Source organism: Triturus cristatus, chromosome 1_1, assembly GCF_964204655.1.
Source record: "Triturus cristatus chromosome 1_1, aTriCri1.1, whole genome shotgun sequence".
NCBI lineage: Eukaryota > Metazoa > Chordata > Amphibia > Caudata > Salamandridae > Triturus > Triturus cristatus.
In genome coordinates, this window is record NC_140579.1 from 866134246 (window position 1) to 866157022 (window position 22777).

The window sequence follows — 22777 nt, forward strand, 5'->3', positions numbered from 1 at the left end:
AGCGTGACCTCCGCCAATTCCGCCGCTTCTTCCGGGCTATCGAAAAAGTGGGCCTTCTGTTCATAAAGAACCTTCAAGCGGGTGGGAAACAATAGAGCGTATTTCAAATTATGAGCCTTGAGTGTTTTTTTAACATCCTAAAATTTGTCTCTCAGTCGTTGGACTACCACTGTGAAGTCCGGATATAGTGAGATGCTTTTATTTTCAAAGTGAATTCAAAGTGAATTGGAGCTTTTTCTCTGGCAGCGCATAACAGCGTGTCACGGCGCTATGATGGGTCTGGGTGGCACGCTGGGAACAGGTGGTCAAGACGTTTTCTCTGCGCTCTCTCTACACTGTTTAAATCCGTAAGGCCTTACGGTGCAATATTGTTGTGCAACCATTGTTCTATGAATTGGGTAGGGTTCGAGCCTTCGCTGCGTTCTGGTATGCCTAGTATCCGCACATTATTGCGCCGAGACCGCCCCTCGGTGTCGTCCACTCTGTCCTGCAATCCTGCAAGTTGACGCCGTAGCTGTTCAAGTTGTGTCATATGGGCCTTGTGTTGTGGCAATATCTCTTCTAGCAGCAATTTTGTTACTTTTCACTGTTTCTGCCATTTTGGTCTGATCCACTTTCAATAGCGTGAAGCTTTTGGCTAGCGCCCTCACCTGTTGTTCAATTGCTGCTCCAGAGTGACGTACTTCCTTGAGAATCAAATCCAGTTTGTCCACTGGATTCCCAGGCGCTGTTGGCGGGACAAAATCCGGGCTAGAGGCTTGTAATAGGTAATTCTGCATAGTGTTGGCAGTCCCTCCAGAAGTGAGGGGTTCCGTTTGTTTTCCTCTGGTGCGTCCCATCCCCCAGCGCAGCACATGCTTCAATCTGTTCTTGCACTGGGCCGACTCGTAACACACTACGCGCTAGTAATTACGCACTGTCTCTAGCGTGGATTTCCACCGCACCCTACTGGTCCCATCACTCTGTGTTGCCTGCTTGTAACATGCGATTATGGCCAGTCCTCACCTTCAGTCAGCGACTAGCAAAGCCCACGCTGCGATGTACTCCGGATGTAAATGTTCTGCGCTGCTTTTGGGGCCCAACGTGGCAGGATAAGGGATATTATGTCCCAGCACTTTCCTGGTGATGTCTCTCAGCTGGGGGGAGGGGGCCCATGCACCAATGATATGCACCGATTCCGGGTTGTAACGTCCTATCTGTGTTTGCCCCCTTTCTGTGGAGCAACATTGTTGGCGGCGGAACCAATGGTCTCTGCTTTCAGACTGGGCCTCGGCACAGCGCTGCCATCATTACTCGCATCGGGTGCTTCACCCCACCGCTCCCATGCCGTTACGCGGTGAGTCCTCTGCTCTCAATATTGCTGCGCATTTCCCTCCACGGTATACTAGTACACAGTCAGTTATAACTGATTTCAGGGCAGCCCCACGTCTGATGCCCCGATTCTCAGTTCGATGCCCTAAGTCTGCCGCAACTGCCATTATATGCAGCCCGCTGCTTTTCAGGCATTTCAGAAGCCAATCGCTTCCCGGGGTGTCAGGCGCCACTACCGCAGGGGTATTGTGCGTAGTTTGGCTCTTCGGTTACACTGCAGTGCCGGGCATTCAATTCTCGGCCTCCATCGCCCCCACAGCCCAGTCCGCAGTCGCCGCACTAGTTTCTGTTGCTCCCGTATCCCTGTACCTTGAGTTTGCAGGCAATGGCCGCCGGTCCGCTGTTTTCAGGCACCTGAGAAGCAGATGACTGTCCGGACCCGCTCCTGCAGGTATGCAGCACTTTCTCCTGCCTCGCAATGACTCCTCCGGTTCCAGGGTGCGATCCTTACGGTGTCCGCTATCCTTGTGGTATAGGCCGCAGCCTATTCCTCCGGAGCCCACACAAAGGTCGATTTTCTTTCCCTTCCGCTATGTAGCCCAGTGGCACAGGAGTCAGCCTCAGCTAGTTTTGAGTGCAGATGTCTGAGCATTGGCAGAGTAGCAGATAGGATTCAGGGCCCGTCTCGCAGCTCATCTAAACCACGTCTGCCCTGCTTGACGGTTAGCCACGCCCTCCTGATTTGTTACTTCTTTGTGCACTGCTTAATGCAGTACACATAGAAGTAGCAAATCATCATTATTTAATGATTGTTTATGGGCAGGAAGAGACACCTTCCTGCACATAAACAACCATTAATGGCATTTTTCTTTCTATGTGTTCTGCAGAATGCAGCACACATAGAAAAAGCAAAAACAAGGAGAAATAAAAGATCAAGTAGTGGAGGGCGTCTTTTTTTTCTTATAATGTTGCTAAATTATGGAACTGCCTTTCTCCCCAGATTCGTCTTGAGGCTAATTATCTGACCTTTCGAAAACAAATTAAAACCTTTCTGTTTCCCTAACACTGCTTGAAGTGTTTGATAGCACTGCTAGCAGCGCTGGGATGCCTACGGGTAACCATGCACTTAAGAAATACAGATTTGTTCATTCATTTCTCCCCGTTTTGTCATTCAAATCATGCCCTTGGATGGTTATAGTTTTTGGCGCTGCCTCAGATTTACACCTCAAAAGAAATGGGTGTTGGAGTGGAACACCCACAGCAGCACCCTTTGCACACCCCTTTCACACGAAGTGATGCGTGTAAAGGGGCCTTATTTACAAGGCAGTGTTACGCCATAAAAAGTGGCTTGATGCCACGTTGTAAATATGGAGAAGGGCATATCACCAACATAACATCGCTAAAAGTGACATTCTGGTGGTGAACCCCTTGTAAATATGCCCCTGGGTTTCTCTTGCCACCATATGGGAGGCCCTGTATCCTTTAAAGAGTGATTGACAATGCCAGGGTGTATAAAACAGTAAACTAATATGTGGCTTGAGCTGCATGGTGATTGGTTGTGTAATGACATTGTAAGTGTGATACAGGGACTATAATTTGCTTTCAATCGCTGGCATACAGCAAGCTGCAGGCTATGATTTCAGACCCCTGATCAATAACAGAGTGCAAGTGTGTTAGCAATCTATACAACACAAATAGTGCATGTGTGATAGACTGAGCATAGCCTACCGATCATTCAAACAGGCAGTTTTTTTTTTCATGCCACTATAAGGTTCTGGTACTGTGGTGCTAAAGCAGTTCTGCTCAACTTCAGACTATTAGAGTAAAACTGGAACAAGTCTATGATTCACTGCATGAACCCCCATGAAGTGAGTCATCTCGGTTTTAGAGCATGCGGCTTGAGTATCTCAACAAAGTCACTATGGAAATATATGCTTTGTAAAGTGCCCAACGACTCCCAAAGTGATCTTTTGATACTGATGGCAAGGTGTATTGTTAATTAATTCAGGGGTACTCATTTTATCGACTTAGGAAAAAGATAAGCAAGGGCAAAAGTTAGTTTACAATGGCATAATTTCACAAACTGTCCTGCATTTCACATCAGACTTGTTCCACAAAATGCCAAAATTATTATTATTATTATTAGCATTTATAGAGCGCGACAGCTACCTCCAATGGAGGTGTCCCGGCGCTAGCATCCGTCCAATGAGGGGGGTCAGAGAGAGACTAAAGGACGAAGTTTCCACTTAAGGCAGGCCAAACAGCCAAGTTTTAAGGGCCTTCCTAAAAAGCAGTTCCGCACTTATCTGCCGAAGGTCATTGGGCAGTGTGTTCCACAAGATCGCAGTTCTCACAGAAAAAGCACGCCCCCCCGTCCTTGCTTTTTTAAAGCGAGGAGTGACCAGGAGGTTAAGATTGTTGGATCTGAGTGTTCTAGCGTTCTGGTATCTCTGGAGCCTTCGCTTCAGATAGAGAGGACCTACCCCTCTTAAAGCTTTGTGAGCTAAAACCAGAACTTTGAACATAACTCTTTTCCTCACAGGGAGCCAATGCAGACTGCGTAGATGGGGAGTGATGTGATAGCGTAGGGGGACATTTCTAATGAGCCTGGCTGCTGCATTTTGAATCCGCTGAAGTCGCCTCATGAGATAGTCAGGGAGGCCAATGAAGAGGCTGTTGGCGTAGTCAAGCTGGGAGGTGATGAGAGCATAGACCACCATCTTCCTACAATTCATAGGAAGGAAGTGAAGACATCTACGCAATGCCTTCAATTTCCAGAAACACTGAGAGGAAATGTGCGATATTTGGGCCTTGCCTGTCAGTTGAGTGTCAAACCTAAAACCCAGATTCCTTGCCGAATTAACCGGAATCGGAGGTGGATTTAGTTCTACTGGCTACCAAAGCTCGGTCTGAGGCGGGAGGGGCTGATTAAAGAATAGAATCTCAGTTTTGTCCGTGTTTAATTTCAGGCAGTTATCTGTCATCCAGGAGGAAATATTCAGAAGACACTGCCTGAAATTCGTGAAGGCATTCTTGCTTTGTTCTTTAAAAGAAAAAATAAGTTGTGTGTCGTCTGCATACGAGACAACACGGACTCCCGATTTTTCAATAATAGATGCTAGAGGGGCAAGATACACATTGAAAAGTGACGGGCTCAGTGCCGAGCCCTGTGGGACCCCTTGTGCCATAGCCCTAGAACTGGAGACATGGGGATGTATAAAGACCTGCTGTGATCTATCTTCCAGAAACGACTGAAACCAGCGTAACACGGTCCCCGTAACTCCTAATAGATGAAGCCTATTCAGGAGGATCTTATGGGAGACCGTGTCAAATGCTGCCGAGAGATCTAACACGAGCATTGCACAGTTTCCCGTATCCATGGTTTCACGTTTTGACTCTGCCACCTCTAGAAGAGCCGTCTCAGTGCTGTACCCTGCCCTAAAGCCTGACTGGGAGTCATGCAGATGGTTATTGGATTCAAGGAAGTCCGAGAGCTGCCTCTGGACCTCTTTTTCCAGAATTTTTGCTGGGGCCGGCAGCAGAGAGATAGGTCTGAAGTTTTTCAACTCTGCCGGATCTGCACCCTCTTTTTTGAGGATAGGTCGAACAAAGGCTTTCTTCCAATCAGATGGAAAAATTCCAGATTCCAGAGAGGCGTTCCAGAGAGTGTTCAAGGTGTTATTTACTATAGGAGCTAGAAGTTTAAGAACTTTGGCCGGGCAAGGGTCAGAAGGGGAACAAGACTTGACTTTCATTAGTTCCTTCAGGGATGCTTCCTTCTCAAACCGGCGAAAGTCTGACCATTTATCTGAAGTGACGTCTTTCGCCACGTCCAGCTTATCCGTAGTAGGAAAAGTCGAATAAATGGTCATAATTTTATTGTGGAAAAACGAAGCCAGTTCCTCGCACAATGTAAGAGATGGCGGGACCGTACTTTTTAGAGACTGAGGTTTCAAGAAGCTCTCCACTATCCTAAAGATCTCCCTTGGAGAGTTGTCTGCCTCCACAATCATAAAATCTCTCATGGTCCTACGTTTCAAGGTATGAAATTTCCTCAGAGCTGCCTTGTATATCTCTTTAGCTGATGCTTCGTAGTCCTTTCTCCAGATTCGCTCCAGCCTCTTACAGTGACTTTTTTCAATCCGGAGCTCTGTGTTAAACCAAGGTGCTGAAGGTCTACTCCTAGGCACTTTACACGGTCTAATCGGGGCTATCTTGTCAAGGGCTGCAGTCATCCATGCGTTAAAAAGGGAAGCATCAAGAGTCGGATTCCTGGAAAAAACAGGAGAAGTATTGAATAATTCATTGCTCATTGAAGCATGTGTAACCTTCCTCCAGATTCTTCTGTTTTCTACAGTGGGCCTACTGTGATTATCGGGGCGCTTAAGTCCCATCATGAACGTGACCAGCATGTGGTCCGACCAGGTTACAGGTATAGGCTCTTCCACTTTAATGGCCATGTTGTTGGTAAAGATAAGATCCAAAACATGGCCAGCAGCATGAGTGGGGGATTGTACTTTTTGCATCAGATTTAAACTTATTAGAGCATCTCCTAGTAAGGTGGCTGAGGAACAGTTCACCATGTCCATATGTACAGTGAAGTCTCCTAGCACGGTTAGATTGGAGTATCGTACAGAGAGGTTTGCGATACAATCAAACAATAATGGCCAGTAGGAGGCTGCGGTGTTTGGGGGTCTGTATACCAAAAGCCCTGCCATGAATGGTTTTTAGAAAATTTGATATGGAAGGACATGGCCTCTATAGGCCCCAGGTCTTCAATTTTCTTATGGGAGATTTCCCAGTCCTCCCTCAGAATAATGGCAAGGCCTCCCCCAAGCCTATTATCTGGTCTGTTAACCGCAACCATTCTGTAACCCATGGGAATGGCTAAACAGCTGTCAGGGTTTGAGCTTTCTCTCAGCCATGTTTCTGTCACAAACAGCAGATCCCACTCATAGGTTTTTAGAAGCAGCCAGATTTCAGCGGCGTGTTTAGGGAGGGATCTGCAGTTAATCAGAGCAGCCTTAATATGTTGTTCACAGTAGGCATTACATGGAGGGTCAACACGCGGCAGTTCTTCATGAGTGTCAGGGACGCTAGTTGCCTTCCGGGGTAAACTGTTAAGATTAAACTTGCAGGATCCACACTGCGACTTAGAGTACCTTCTTCCTCCTATCAACAGCCTATCTAGCGCAAAACAAGTGGGCATTAAGCAGTCTGAATTGGACAGATCAAGCAGTTGGTCTCTAGACCATATCCTTCTCACCTGGGGGGGGTAACGATCAGCATGGCTGGCGCTGAGCACGGCACGAGCGTGGACGGGCGCAGACGGGCTTGCCTTCGGCGCGCCAGCGGCACGCCTGCTGCGCGCGTCCGCTGCGCGCTCGCGCCAGCCTGCAGCTTAAGTATGCCCCTAGTGCTGTGAGATTGGTCCTTTGCCCGTCACACCCCCTCAGCAGCCCACAGCGTCAGCGCGCATGCGCAAAGCGCAAACACTGCCCCCACGCTTCTGCGCTGTTTCCGGGGGACAATAGCGTGAAGACAAGGAATAACACCCCGCAGTAACACGAGCGATCAGGTAAAAGCTTAATTTTTAAAAGAATCTGTGCAAAAATGCAAAATTGTGGCAAACAAAACAGCGTCTCTCCCGGCTCACGCCTCAGGAGGATGCAGTCGGGCGCGCTCGCGCCAGCCTGCAGCTTAAGTATGCCCCTAGTGTTGCGAGATTGGTCCTTTGCTCGTCACAAAATTACAGGATTACACCATGTTGCTTATTTGGTTTTCATTTATTTAAAAATGTGATTGAGTGAGCACGATATCAATGTGAATTAATAGAACATGAGTAGCTGTTCATGTCACATGCAGTGTTTCACTTTTCTTTTTTAGTGTCAAATGGGCCCTCAAAATGAATGTAAAGAAGTATTTCATGCTAAAAATAGCACAAAATGCCGCCTCAGCATTTTGCATAATTTCTGAAAAGAAAACTGTTGGGACGGAAAAGTCCTCTGCATGGTAATGAACTTGTACCCCTACCCTGAGTGCCCAACTGTACTGTTGTCTGGATCCCTACTGCTAATTTTTGTTGTCATATGCAAACACTGATCATACGTGCGTGCCATGACATAGGCCAGTCTCACTGATTGGGGTCTTGTTGGACTTGGGGTGCCCAACGAGCTACCCTCATTGTGGTGGAAGGCTACCGCCTTCACCAGGAGTTAAGCAGTGCAAGCGTGGTAGTGGCAGTAGTAGTGAACAGGTACATTTTACCCTGTCACAGGTTCAAGCACCTTTTTAAAAGTTTCGCAGCTATGTGTTTAACTCATGCTTACTCTACATCAGAGTGGTGACTCCGCACTGGGTAGATGTGTGCCTGGGAAGGGTACAATATAGGGATAGGGCAGTGCTGAGCAGTGCATGCATGGTGAGTGTATGTGCTGAGTGTTTGTGTACCTGTGAGGAGAACAGTACATGAAGGATGTAGTGCTGTGTAGTGCATGCATCAAGAATGCATGTACTGGGTGTATGTGTACCAATAAGGAGTACAGTACATGAAAGAGATAGTGTTGTGCAGTGTGTACATGGTGATTGTGTGTGCCCGGTGTATGGGTCCCTGTGGTGGCACAATACTGTTGCAGGGATTCTGCACATATGCAGAACTATGCGCAGGAAACCAGGACCTAAGTGTGTAGTGGTGTACCAAAATACCCACCTCGGTGCCCAGAGCCCCTATCCGACTAGCTACAGCGTCTCATTTGTTCTCTGTGCTATAGCGAAGCTACCAATGATTAGACATCCTAGAACATGTTACTTCCTCCTCTCTCAGGATACGTGGGAACAAGAACACTCTTTCATTCAAACTCTCGTACTTGTCCACAACATGACTAAATAGAGTCAAAGTGTAGTTTAAAATGTTTATTGTAACTAACGTGCTCTATAATGCAATACACGTGCCAGTACTAGCAGCAAAATTCATAGGATCAAACAAATCAGCATAGTTACAATTCCATATAGAACAAAAGGAGAAATCATATTATAATGATAGTGGAAACAGGACTACAGCGCCTTGCCACCCTCTCCTTGCTAGAAGCTAGTTTATTATAATTATAGAAGGCCTGTAGGCTTTATCAGGGGACCCCATAGCTCTGAGTTTAGATTCAGGACTTTACATCTCCGGACAAGCCCAGCTCTTCTATCCTGGAAAGCGTTTTCTCCAAGTGTGTTAACATGCATGCTCAGCAATAATAAATGCACCAGATTTCCAGGGTTGCAGCTGTGTTCTATGTTATGGCTAGGGACCTGAGACTGACCAAAGCAATTCAACAGAGCTCATTGTTTTTTTTACCTTGAACACGCTGTGCAGACGAGGAGCAGAGTGTTCAACTGAATACATAAAAAACAGACAGTTCTCATGTGAAAGCGAGCAAGCAAAGTGTTTACCCGGAATGTGCCATGTAGTAACGTGAGCAAAAGAGGCAAAATTACGTCCAACTTATGCTAACTTAGCAATGTCTGTAGGTGTATCCTTATCCTCACTACAATACACAGAGGTAACAGTTCTGGACAGTGTGTGTACTGTGGCTGTGTACGTGCACTGAGTGCAAGTTTGCCTGTAAAGGAGGAATTTAGGTTCCCTTTTGGAATACCCAGGCCTGCATGGTAAAGACATGAGGCGTTATAGGAATCTTACCAGACAGATTTGTGTATTGCTGCATTTCTGTGAGCTTGGTGGGACACACCTGGGAGAGGAGAGATAGGCACTAAATATACTCTTCAAAAGGTGTTCTTTGATTCAGTGAAGCAGTGAGTTTGTATGGAAAGACAGAGAGAGACAGAGTTGAGATAGAGAGTGATAGAGGTGATTGAGGTTGAGAGAAAGAGGTGAGGTAATGAGAGAGGTAGAAAGATGTGGGTATGAGAGATGTATATTGATAGTGAGGTTGAGTAAATCTAGGTGAGGGAGAGAGTTCAAATAGAGTGAGAATTGTGATAGGTACCTAATGTAGAGTTTGGTAGAGAGGTAAAGAGAGAAAGATAAGATAGAAGAGGTGATGTGATGCTGGAAAGAGAGACATAAGACAGAAAGTTTATTCTTTAACTCGATTACCACAAAATGCCTGAGAGCATGAGGTTTAAGGTGCGGTAGGTGGTTATGCAGTTTAACATTCTCTGAAGTGTGCATGCTCATCAGACAAACAAAATCTGTTCTTCTGGCTATCTTGATCACTTTACCAGGGGGCCCTTTGGATGTTGGAGGTCTTGGGCAATCGCCCTATTTGCCCATGCCTTACAACAGCACTGCAACAAGCACCAGAAATCCAAGAAAGATAAGAACTGGTGCAATTTCAAACATAAAGATATGGAAGAACATGAGTGAACCCAAGAGCAAGGGGCAAAGGGTATATGTCTCAGGGGAGCATAGTGTAGTGTGCAACAAAGGCTCAAAGATTATATGTAGCAAGGGACTCCCTTGTATTCTGCAAGATGGAAGAGCAGGATAACTTGCTTCAGTTCAGGGAAGTGCAAGCTGATGTACATTGGGAGCAATGAATGTTGTGTATCTGGAAGGACGGGGTGATTGGCAGTAAGGGGCACAGACGGATATACATTGGAGGACATAGGGTGATGTGGAGCAGTGAGCACATGCTGATGTGCACATGCTTAACGTCCACTGGTAGATGAGCACGTGGTGATTTCAGAGCCTTCTGCAGAACAAAATACATGGGTGTTGGTCTGTGAACATGGAGCCTGTGTGCACGCTTGTGTGCATGAGTATCTATATATATATATATATATGTTGATCAGCAGCATGCATGATAACCTTCTCATTGACAGGAAAGACTCCCTGCCATCCATGACATTTATTAGATTTTAACAGAGAAGAGATTTTAGCTTTAGTTGTTTGTAAGATCTGTTAGACCTGGCACATTGGCGTGAGTCTCCCTTCCATTTTTCGCTGTGCCTCATGTATTTTTTGCTGGTGTTAGTTGCTCAGGGCACTGTGCCACTGCTGTCCAGTGCCACAGTGCAAGTGATCCCTATTGTAAATTCATGTATAATTTGTGATTCCATGATTGGTTGGTTTGGTTTACTTGTCAGACCCTAGTACAGTGCACCAGGAGTGCCCAGGGCTTGTATTCCAAATACTGCTGGTGGGCTTGCAGCACTGGTTGTGTCACCCACAGAAGCAGCCTGTAAACATGTGTCTAAGGTCTGCCATTGCAGAGCCTGCGTGCAGTCTGGTACTGTCATGCTGACTGGGCAAGTGCACCCACTTGCCAGTCCCTAAACCTTCCCCTTTCTCCTCATCAGACACCCCTATGGTAGGCCCAAGGGCAGGGTGCATTGTAAGGATAAGGTAGGACATGCCCTGATGTGTGTGGCATGTTCTAATAGTGAATTACAGCCATTTTAGTTGTTCACTATTGCAAGGCTACCTGTTCTCCATAGGCCAGAATGGGCAGTTTGGTTATTACATTTTATAATCCTAACTGACTCAGAGAGCATGGTAGAAATTTGAATTTAGTATGCCTGAACTCAGGATAATAAAATACATCTTTTATTGAAGTTGGTTTTAACATTCTGTGTTTGAAAATGCCACTTTTAGAAAGTAGGCATTTTCTTGTCTAACCATTCAAACCTGCCTCTGCTAGGCTGTGTGTATTCCTTTGTCTGGAGTTTGAGTAACAGGGCTGGGGAATTCCAGGAGACAGGGTGAGGTGTCCCAGTGGTGAATAGAGAGATCTGTATCCAAATGGGTGGGAGGAGTTGCACCTGGGACCTGAATAGGGCTGTGCCTGTGTTCCACAATGCTGGCTCCACCTCCTGGGGAGCGGCTCATGTCTCTGCCCTACACAGTGAATGAAGAGAAGGAATCCTGTCAACAAAGTGCTCCAGAGCCGTACTTGCCTTCCACAATGCTGGCTCCACCTCCTGTGGGGCATCTAATGTTTCTGCCCTGCACTGTGAAAGGAAAGGAGAAGTCTGGTAAACAGAGTGCTCAGGAACTGGTTTGGACTGGGCAAAGGCCCCTCTGCCGTCAGAGGACAAAGGATTTCTGGGTATAAATATTGGGACCCTGATCCCAAGAAATTAGATCACTTTGGGAAAACAAGAAGAACCTCTGCTGAGGGAAGAACCAGAAGAAGCTGAGGAGGAAACTATCCCTGACCTGGGGGATTGGCCTGCAGTGGTTGCCTTACTGCCAAAGAGAGGAGAAAGGAACTTTGTGTGTACTTTTTCTCAACTTGTGAAGGATCTCCAAGGACTTGGAAAAGAGCTTGCCTCCTGCTGAAGTCTCAGGAACAACAGACTTCACCCCCCAGCTCCCCAGAGTTCTTTGGAAGTGCCTGCTGCTGTTGTTGGGCCTTCTGAGGGACTGCGCGTCGCAAGGAGATGGAAGCGCGACTCAAGAAGGAGAAGCATGCCGCCATCGGAGCTGTTGTCGTCGCATCTCGTAAAGTGTGTCGCCGCTGCAGCATCGCATTGAGCGGAAGCATCTCGCATCATCCAGGAAGTGTCTCGCAACGCCGAAGAAGCGTGTCGCCATCGCAGCCATCGTAGCTGACGCATTGCACCGCATCAAGAGAAGAGTACCGCATCGAGGAAGAAGCGTGTCGCCATCGCAGCCATCGTAGTTGTCGCATTGCACCGCATCAAGAAAAGCGCCTTGCATCCACAGAGAAGCATGCCGCCGTCGGAGCTGTTGTCGTCGCATTGTGTAAAGGGGTTTTTGCCGCTGCAGCACCGCATCGAGCGGAAGCGTCTCGCAAACATCGGAGAGGGTGCCGCTGCCAAGGCCGCTGTCGTTGCATCGCGTAAAGTGTGTCGCCGCTGCAGCTGAAGCATCGAGTCGAGTCTTCTCGCAACATCGGAGAAGCGTACCGCATCTGGAAGATCTTCACGTCTTTATTTATTTGCACCAAAATCTTCATCGCATCATCATTGCAACACTTCCGTTGCCCTGTGTGTTGCATCTAAAAGGTACATTGACTTAAAGTGTCGCATTTAAGAACTTAAGAGAATTAAGTAAAATCCTGCCATCTAAAGTGACAGTATTGTGTGTTTTTGTCGTTTACTGGTCTTGTGATAAATCTATATAAAGAATACTTATTTTTAATATATAAAACCTGTGTGGTGTCCATTTGTAGTGTTGTCACTTGGTTACTGTATGTGTTCACAAATGCTTTACACACTGCCTCTGAGATAAGACTGTCTGCTCGTGCCAAGCTACCAAGGGGGTGAGCAGGGGTTATTTTAGGAGTGTACCCCCTTACCTTGACTAGAGGAGAGGGTCCCTATTTGTCACAAGTGCATACCTGTGCCAACTAGGGACCCCCAAGTCTAACAAGATCTAAATTCATAGATGGACAGAGGGACCTCTAACTTTAAACCAACACTACCCTTTACCAGTATTTCATTCTTTCAAAACAACAGCTCTATCCTTTAGAAACAATGACTATTGAAGGTTTTTAAATACCACTTCCAACTCCAGAAGAAATTGCTACCAGAGGGAGTCTACATATAGCCACATGGGCACACATTGATTAGACTGCTGGCAGGTGTGCATAGGGCCTGTATCTGTTAGTCTGTCTGCATGGGGGTATGCATGATTATACATACTGATTCTGTCCATACAGGGGTCTTTATATCTGTGTGCATGGTTGTCCATATTTTTCTGTGTGTAAGTGTCTATATCTGGAGTCTCTAGAGCTAGTTGTACGGAGGTTTCTTGCGGGATAGGAAAGTAAAATTAAAAGATGTCAGGCGTGGCTCTTGCTCAAGCTGGCATAACATATTGAGCTACGGCCCCGACCCCAACCCACCAGCCTGACTGGGATCCTACTGCTGTCTAAGATGCCTGCCTGACTGTTTTATGGCAGAGCTGGTTGACGTTTACTATTTACATGAGATCAGTGGAGTGAGTGAGGGTTTCATAAGGCCTGTGTACATATACACTGTCCTTCCATCATTGTCTTGTAGTTCTGGCTCTTTAATGAGCTTGTCTACAGGCTGAAATGTGATGTGCACATGTCTTGCACCTTTAATAGAAACATAGTGCACATACACAGCCCGACTTAAACATGCCAACACTTTCAATGGTTTCACAACAGAGGGTCAGTGACAGCATTTTCTTTTATTTGTATGGTTTTAGATGTGCTATTTAAAAAAACAAAAAACACAGCTGTTACATAGAAAACTGATGCCGTGGGACTGCCCTAACCACATATTAGGTGGCCCCCCCTTTGTGGGCTCTTGTCAATGGCCCATTTTGACTATGCTTTAAAACATGATAGACTCCTCAACTATCTCAGTCTTTGCTGGACAGATAAGAGAGGCCCAGAAGCAGTGTGTTCACGCTGCATGTCATTCTGCTGGCTGCATACAGTGCCCTCACCAATGGTAGTGAGGCTCCAGGAGAGGTAGTTCTTATGATTCATAAGTCAATATTACTATCATTCAGTGCACCCGGGTGTGCACGACAGCCTCAGCCCAGCCCCCCCTTGCTTCTGTCTATCCCTCTGCCTCAGTCTCTTACTCTGGAGACAGATACGGTTATTTCAGTTTCAGTATTGGTAATGCTGGCAGAGTTGAGGACGCATATTATGTGCGCCGTCTCAAATGTCAAGCTTATCCATATATTTATTAAATAACAGAAACTGAAAGGTCGGGGGTTTCAGTTGGAGGGCCAGAGCACATTATGGCCCTGGCAGGGCCCCACTCACCCCTCCGCCCCCCATGGCTACGGCCCTGCCTGAGTCCCTCTGCTGTGGGCCTTGCTCTGCCAAGTGGTGCCAAATCCAGTCCTGGGACCTTAGAAGTGAGTTTTAGTGCCACAACCAGGAAACCGATGTGTCGACTCCAAAGTGTCATTATGGAACCGGTGCATCCCTGCAAAACTGACGCATCACCACTGCGTGCACCAAAGTCGTAGACACCGTTCACCAAGTGCACGACGTCACAACCTCAACTTTCAACTAAGCCCGACTATGCCGCAGCACCTCCGATGAACCACTGCTGCATGAGTCTCGGACACCGCATACCGACATTCGTAGTGTACCATCCCGACTCTGACCCATTTCAGGCTCTGCAAGTCTTTCGACCAATGAATCGTCTTCACTTCAGCCCAGCGGTTCAACTACAACACAACAAAATTGATGCACACCGCGCTCTTGACATTGACATATCACTGTTGCTGCACCGCCTTCAGAAACCAAAGCCTCGCACATCCAACCCATGCATCACCTGCTTTGCGCAACACATCGTCCCCGGATGCCAATGCCTGACAGAGTCAAAAGTTAAGGTTGACCACAATGGAGCACAAGTCAGATACACAAGGTGGATTGGGCCTGGTCTTGGCTGAACTTCGGACTGAGGTACATTTTTGAAGAAAAAGTCCAGGAGAAGGTAGAGTGCAGCGGGGCAAGGCAGCAGGCTGCATCCAAAGAGGAGTCATCATCACCGGGAAGCACTGGATGAAGTCTCAGTGAAGCCATTGACAACAGCATGAAAAAGCTCTGAGCAGAAAAAGAAGGATTTCCAGGCTGAGGAATTTGTCGTTATCAATGGGGAGCTGGTCACCATCGAGCCCGGTAAAGGTTTTTACCTTCAAACTTCAGCAACTTTTTAACAGCCAAAAACCTCCAGCGGGACACAGCTCCAAGCTGTAGCAGAAGAGGGCTCCATGAAGCCAGACACTGTCACTGAGAGATCTTGGTGAACAGTATTTTCTGCTGCGTAGAATAATGTAGCAGGAGCTACTGCAATGTCAAACCAACTGGCAATGCATCTTGGGTGGATCGACTGTCAGGTAGCTCTTTGTCTTCTTCAGTTCTTCTGGTACATTCTGTGATCTCTAACACCACTTTCAAGAGTACAGGACCTGGAAGCCACCACTTGGTGGGGGGTACTAAAATTCACTCCAGCAAAGAAGAGGTGCTGAGTTCAAGGCCTCTGGAGCTTTTTATGCCCCTGTAGTTCACACAGAAGGCCAGCCAACTATCCCTTGGACTCATGTCTGGTGGTCCTGTGTTCATGAAGATGGTCCAGTTCTCCTTCAACTTACAAATATACAATAATATCTCAACCGGATTCATTGAAAATAATTAGGCTTGTATGTGCAAGACATTACAATAGAAGAACAAAGGTGAGAGACTCCAAATTATTTGCTGAATGTGCTCTTAGGTATCATATATTTAGAAGATTGGAAATATACATAACAGTTATGACAGCACTGTTAAGCATGTATGCAGTGGCAACCCAAAGGAAGTGCACATTGTGCTCGTGATAGAACATGACAGCGCAAGTGACAACGTGAGAAAAACACAGCGCAGGGCACAAGGTGAAGAGTAAAATATAATATATACAGAATTATTGGTTCACATCATGATTATTTCGTAAAGATAGGCTATGATTTTCAGCGATTCCGAGAACCAATGTATGGTGTGCGCCAAAAGATTTTTGCTGATGTGGGAGAGTCGACGGCATTTCGATCCTTTCAAGTTAGGATCATCATCAGGACCGGGTAGTCAATTGATGAGTGCTGTGGCACGAAGAGATCAGTGCACGCGGGAAGAAGGGCCGATTTAGGATGCCAGGAAGGCGTCGTAGGACCTCAGCTGTGTAGGGCTGATCGTACGAGTGAAATCATCCAGTGGAGGAGTGAGGGGTTGTTTGGAAATTGAATATTCGCTGCAGGGTCGGAGCCCCGATCCGCTGCACAGGAACCGGGAGGAGTCCTCGGTGGGGCGTTCAGAGCAAGGGAATGAATCAAAGAAAATCCGGGGAATGAGTATCGCCGGGCCGCCACGGACGTGTGTGGGTTTCAGCCGGTGTCTCCTTCAAGCATCAAGGCAGGCCACTAGAAGCAGGGAAGTCCTCTGGTGAGCAAGGCATTCCTCAAGCAGCAGGGCAGTCCTCTGGTAGCAGCAGAACAGACCTCTAGGAACCGGAGAGAGGATGTGGCCTAACGGCTAGATCGGTTGACCTCAGAGTAGGAGAACCGGGTTCGAGCCTCGGCAGGGATGCTCAACATCCTGTGATTCTGGGCAAATCACTTAATCTCCCTGTGCCTAACAAAAATGAATGTGTCCTTCTGTAAGGCAACTAGTGCTCATGTAAGAAGTCTGATACCTGTGGGTCTAGTTCATGCTATATAAAACTAAAAAAATTAAAAAGGCAGGCCTCAAGCAGCAGGGCGGTCCTCTAGGGGTCCAGGAAGTCATTCTGAAGTCTTCCACAAGTTCAGAAGTATACTAAAGAGGTGTTCTGGAGGTGCAATATTTATACCAAGAGCCAGCCTTTGAAGCTGGGGAATTTCCCATGCTACCATCACATCTGGTTCTGGAAAGTTCTTCCCTTAACCTTCCAAGAAGTCTGGGGTGGAAAAAGGTCGGTGCCAGGTTCCCTGGTTGGTGTGCTGGAGGCAGCCCTTTGAACTGTAGGTGGGCAGGGAACAGCCAAGTCTGCCAACATCTAATCCCGTTTTGTCTCACTGGGAAGAATACACAAAGCCCAACAGCTAAGCTAATCGCAGTCACATGACCAGCCCATCCAAGATCCATGCATCAGGCGTTAGACTAACGCATTTTAGAGTGGTGGCCCGCATCACCGCACTGAAATACATTGTCACACATTTATAGCACCTTCAGAGCAAGCTGGAGCCGAGCGCTGCTAATTAAACCACACTGACAGAGTAAAGGCTTTTAGCTGACAGCAGCGCGTCTGCACTGCTTGCAGCAGGCTTGAAGGCTGAGTCAACTCGCTCAGCTGCCTACAAAGTATAACTTGATATTTACCCGACACTCTAGCGCAGCACCTCTGATTAACTCAGGACGTCACAAGCATAGTTGCCCAATCCCTGCTGCTGAGACAGCCTGCTGAGACAGCCTTGCAGGGAACACTGTGCGGGAAGCACACCTATAGGCTACCGGCGCGCTATAGTTTATCTTTGGAAGCCTGCCTCACAGCTGGGAGCCTGCCTCCACTGCTGAAACTCCCACCGCATTATGCCTCGCAAGCCAGATGGGACTTAGGAGCGTAACGATCACCGGGACCGAATCCCAGCTGACTTGTGGCGGCCACCGGTGAGGTGGCCTGGTGCCTCAGCACTGCAGTCTGGCCCCCAGGTTAGTGATTTTCACAGCTTCAAAGCCTGGCAGCTTTCTGTAATGTAATTCCTTTCGTAATTCACATCTCTTTCTCTGATATCAAGGTATGAGGTCCTGTGTCTTTAATAAAGCTACCTATTCTTTTGGGCAAGGCTCCCTGATGTGATGGGCTCTGCTCTCCCAGCACGCAGCTCCGCCTCAGCTCTCCCTGCTAGTGCCCCTGCCTCCCACGCAGGAGAGCACAGTTCGAGTCCCCAGGATTCTCCTTTCTACCTTTGACTTTGTCGTCAGGCATCTCACCTCACTTTTGCCTACTTTCTTTTTTCTTCTTATTGTACTTTTGTCGTGCCTTTGCCCTCATTCTTTGTTACTACTTTTCACTGTGCCTAGTTTCGCCGCTCCTGCAGCTTCCCTTTCCATTTTTTTCTGCTTCCCGTGGCCCCTCCCACTCCTGCCTCCCAGCTGTTCCTGCCCTTCCCCTACCCTTACTTAATGGCGGCTGCTGTGCGACTGCGCAGCGGGCAAGCTACTAGCACACCGAAGGCATGCCAAAGGCAAGCCCGTCTGTGCCTGTCGGCGACCCGCCCGTGACCAGTGCCAGGAACCCTGGTCCTCCGGCCACCAGTGCTATGACTCAGCAACACTCCACGCACTCAACCCCGGAAGAAACAACAACTGCCAGCTGTCAACACTGAACACCGCCCAAGACTAGTTCTCCTTCCGACACTGCCGCTGCTCCTTCACCCACCTCCAGATGCCCACAGCCACCACCAACTCACCGTACGCCAGCGCACCCAAACCCCTAAGCTGCATCCTCCTCAACATTCGCTGCTGCACAGACACGCAGTAGAAATCTGGGACCCTCCTCAGAACCCTCTCGACCGTCGTCGTCTTCTTCACAGGAACTTGGGCCAACACCAGCTCCGCACCCCACAGCCATCCCCCAACGGATACAAGATCCAGAGGAAGGACTGCCCCAACCGCCCTGGAGGTGGACTGGCCATCGTACACAAAAACTTCCTCCGACTCACCACATCCAGCACGAACGGCTCCACATTCCCCATGGACACATGCATTTCCAGATCCAGATCAACCCCAGAATGACTCTATGCGGCACCCTCACCTACAGACCTCCCGGATCACGCTCCATGTTCTCCACTACCATCGCAGACCTCATTGCACCCCACACCATTGCATCCACAGACTACGTATTCCTCGGAGACCCGAACTTCCACCTCGACAACCCCAGAGACCCCAACTCCACCGCCCTCCTGGACAATCTCAACAACATCGGACTGAGACATCTTGTTACCACCCACACCCACAAGGCAGGACATACCCTTGACCACATTTTCACTGGAGGACACAACTCTTGCTTCAGCCACACCACAAAACCCATCTGGAGGGACCACCGTTGCATCCACTTCTCCTTCTCCAAGCCCACCACACACAGGCCTATACCTCGCCCCTCGTGCAGGAACTGGCGCAAGATCACCGAGGAGCAACTCAACTCTGCCCTCAACCACGCTCCTCCCCCACCACAACCGACGCCAACTCTGCAGCCGACACACTCCACAGCTGATCACAGAACTGTGCAGACAGTCCAAAGAGCAGGACATTCAATGTGTCCTGCTGTTTTTGTAATGTACTATTTTGTAACATTTCTCTCATGTAACGTAACTGGCTCTATTTTACAGCGCTCTGACACCATTCGGGTAAAGTCCACGCTTTATAAAAATGCATTAAATAAATAAACTCTCGCTTCCCTTCGGAACTCCCACAGACAATGTTAAATATGGTAGTGGCAGTTGCAGTCGTTAACCTTTCAAGTATTGCCCGGTGGTAATCGCCTCTTATACCACTCGAAAATTAACCAACAAAGAGGCAGGCGCCGGAGACTGGAAGGCAGGAAACAAAGTTTTTATTCCGTCGGAGTAGAACACATCAGATCGGACAGCAAGGTATCGTCACGAGGTGCTCTCACTGCATCTCTGAGACCTGGTCTCTTATACACACGTTTATGACTTTATTGCAGGTTTATCATACATGGCACATTCTTGAGATCGCTTTGATACATGAAAGAACATCCTCAGAATCCCCGGCTCAGATCCGCTCCCACACATAGCTACAGTAGAAGTCCCCACCCACCCACAGTAGGAGATGGCTATCACACAGCTGGACATTCCGCCAATTCCCGGGGGTGTGTGTCGGGTCTCAGGGGGTGGGGGGCCTTGATCTACTGTAATCCCTTTGATGTGGGGTGTTTCCCTTACAGTAGGGGCAATAAACTGCATCCGCAGGGCTAGGTGATGGCCTGGGATCAGTTCGGACAATCGGGCGCAGAGGAAGGGGGTTATCAAAGAGATGTATGACCATGTATGGGATGTCGGTCAGGCGTGGGATGTGGTTCCATGGCAGGGTCGCGCAGAAGGAGAGGGTTTATGGCCCATGTATGAGAGAGCAGGGGTGGCCGGCGCGCGGGTGGATGTTGGCAGCGCCAGGGGAATGCGCCGGCGATCGGCAATGAGCAGGGAGAGAGACCAGAGTGCCTAAAATGGCTGCCGTGCGTTTTTCTGTGTGTCGCGCTGGGGAGAGACAAGATGGCGCAGATAATGTTCAGTTACGAGCTACATTTCCACAACAATACACCACGAAAGCCACCTAGTTCACCACTGACCTCTGAGAATCCAAGCGCATGTGCTGATGACTTGAGAAAGCTTGGAGGAACAGCAAAACCCCCAAAGCACGCTCCGCCTACGAAACCACTATGACAGAAAACCACCAACTCATCAGAACCATAAAGAGGAACTTCATCCAGAACAAAATAGTCACCAACTTCCCCAACACTAATGACCTCTTCAGCATCATCCAAGAATCCAAACCCCACAGCGAATCCTCTGACGTCCCTCCCTCCCTGGACCCTTGCAACAAACTCAGCTCCTACTTTCATATGAAAACTCTCGACAGCAACTTCGACGAGCAAACCCTAGACACTGACCCTACTCCTCCAACCAAATATAAAGGATTACTACCTCTTTACCGACCTATGTTTCTTTTAATTCTATGGTAAGCACTCTCAAAAAATCATAATGGACAAGCTAACATCAGTTGTAACCCATGAATACAATGTCTACACACAGTTATTTCTTTTTGTCATCTTTATTTTTATTTATTTAATAGACAAAGAATTTTTTGTATCAAAAGTGATTATAAATATTACTTTTATCTGTTATTTTTTGTGAATGATTCCACAATGTGATTGAAACAAATATGTACAATTTAAACAAAAGTGTAAAACATATCAGTAACACATTGATATACATTAATATACATTAATGCAGATCACAGTGCTAAGACAAATAATTATGCCCCTCGGTAGGCAAGTTAAATCTCTACATTCACACCTTGCATACTAATCTTGCATACTAACAGTCATACCACAAACAAATCAATATAGAGAAAAAAATCAATAAAAATGCACAACTGGAAAAGTCAGTTATTATGGATTATTCTAAATTCTCACAGAGTTTTACTGGAGGAATTGAAACAACAGACTTAGTTTCTTCTTATTGTATGATCTGAGTGGGTCCAAATACAGATTGTTGTCCAGTTGCGGAGAAGTTGGTCTACGTACGTTTCGGTGAAATATAAATTAACATCACCTTCATCAGGACCAATGAAGAACTAAATTTCCTGTGCACAAACGAGGGGACTGTATTCTGAAATAATAAATGCATTGTATATAAGGTATGGGTATCACTGATGTGTGTTACGTCTTCTTACTCAAGCTTATATTAAGTATTACTTTAAATATGGCTGAAACATGCACGTCTCAGAAGAAGAGGGAAAAGAAGGAAGAAACAAGAAAAAAAGAGAAGAAAAGAAGAAATTTAGACAAGGGAATATCTTCCTAAAAGAAGGAGACCAAAGGTTTAAATTCACACCCTAATTTGAAATAGAGGAGATAAAGCTATTCATATCAATCCTTATTGTATAGCAGTGTTATTATGTATATACATAGGCCAGCTAAGGAAGGTCAGAATATTCTGGGCTCAAAGAGAAAACAGGTATAACTAAAAAGTACCTGCTACAAATGCACCAGATCGTGTTTTCAAACCATAAGGCTGCTATCAGTTTCCTCAAAGATAGTATTAGAGTGAAGTTGAATTTTCTGTTAGAAATATCTGTTAATAATCAGAAAAAAGATTGCATAATCAATTGAACAGTTTTTAGACAAGTGTAAAGAGTGTCTGGAACTGGTAGTGACCAATAGGTCATTTCTGAGAATTGATCCTAGTTTCTTACCTAGAAAAATGTGTAAGGGTAGTCAGGGTCAAAAGGCGTTGACTAGCCTGTTGTGGTGTCTCCAAGGTGGGGTACCCAGAAATGAAAGTGTACCTGAGATCGAAGAAATACACTATGTATTTATTCATAAAAAAAAAAGGGGAACATGTATTGTTTGCTTAATTGCACAAGTGTGCTCAATAGATCCTACCTTCATAAGGAGTCTAGAGAACGGAAGGTATTTTGTAGTCCTATTCTCCAGGAGACTTGGGATGGTAATGGCGTATTTCGCAGTTTTGTCGGAAGTCTTTAAATTTTGGGTGACTCTGGGGGTACAATAAAGGAGTTCACACGATATGGTTTGTATTTTAATAAACAAAGTCACCTTATGGTTTTAATCAAAGGAACACACAACCTCTGCCAGAAAATCAACCTGCTGTTGTTATGGTCCGAAAAAATGTGTGTGCCACCAAGAATACGTCTACAGTCAGTAAGTATTTATCCCCCTTAGCTGGCAGCAGTCTAAATTTGGTGGTGCATAGGGCCAGAAAATAACATGTCATTAGTAATCCACTCGTGCTTGATAGTATAAGAGGCAGAGCACAATTAGCCCATAGTTAAATATACAAAGGTTGTTTGGGGATATAATACTTTCAAAGAATTATAGCTCTGCAGCGCCCAATAAGGGTCATGAAGAAATGGAGCCGCTGCATCCAAAGAGTAGCAAACGAACAGGTGGTGGTTACCTTGAATTTTCAAAAAGCAGCGCGATCATCTCCCTTAGTCGTCCGGCTCGTAGCTAGTGTCAGGCGATGTGAGGCGCGTTTAAATATCGTGTCGGTGGTTGCAAGATATCGCGATGCTTCAAAGCCAAGAGATAGCTATCTCTATGCTATGGTGAATGCGGGCGACATTTTACAAAGTGCATCTAAAGGCAGAGAGACTATCCTGCAGTAAAATTGGCTACATCTCTAAGATGCCAGTAGCTATACAATATATGTACCGGGCAACGACAGTGTCATACCCAAGTGGTAATTTGTTATTATGTACCTATAGTGTGTTAGATATGTTTCCAG

The 22777-nt window shown here is 46.9% G+C and overlaps 1 long non-coding RNA gene across 1 annotated transcript; it reads right to left on the reverse strand.

Moving 5' to 3' along the window:
* Nucleotides 1-20560: 20560 nt before the first annotated feature.
* LOC146871207 (uncharacterized) lies at nucleotides 20561-22607 on the reverse strand. The gene is made up of 5 exons (XR_014959520.1): nucleotides 22448-22607; nucleotides 21913-22027; nucleotides 21723-21815; nucleotides 21502-21601; nucleotides 20561-21136 (listed from the first exon to the last, which is right to left on the reverse strand). It is a non-coding gene; the product is annotated as an uncharacterized LOC146871207 (long non-coding RNA).
* Nucleotides 22608-22777: the final 170 nt, after the last annotated feature.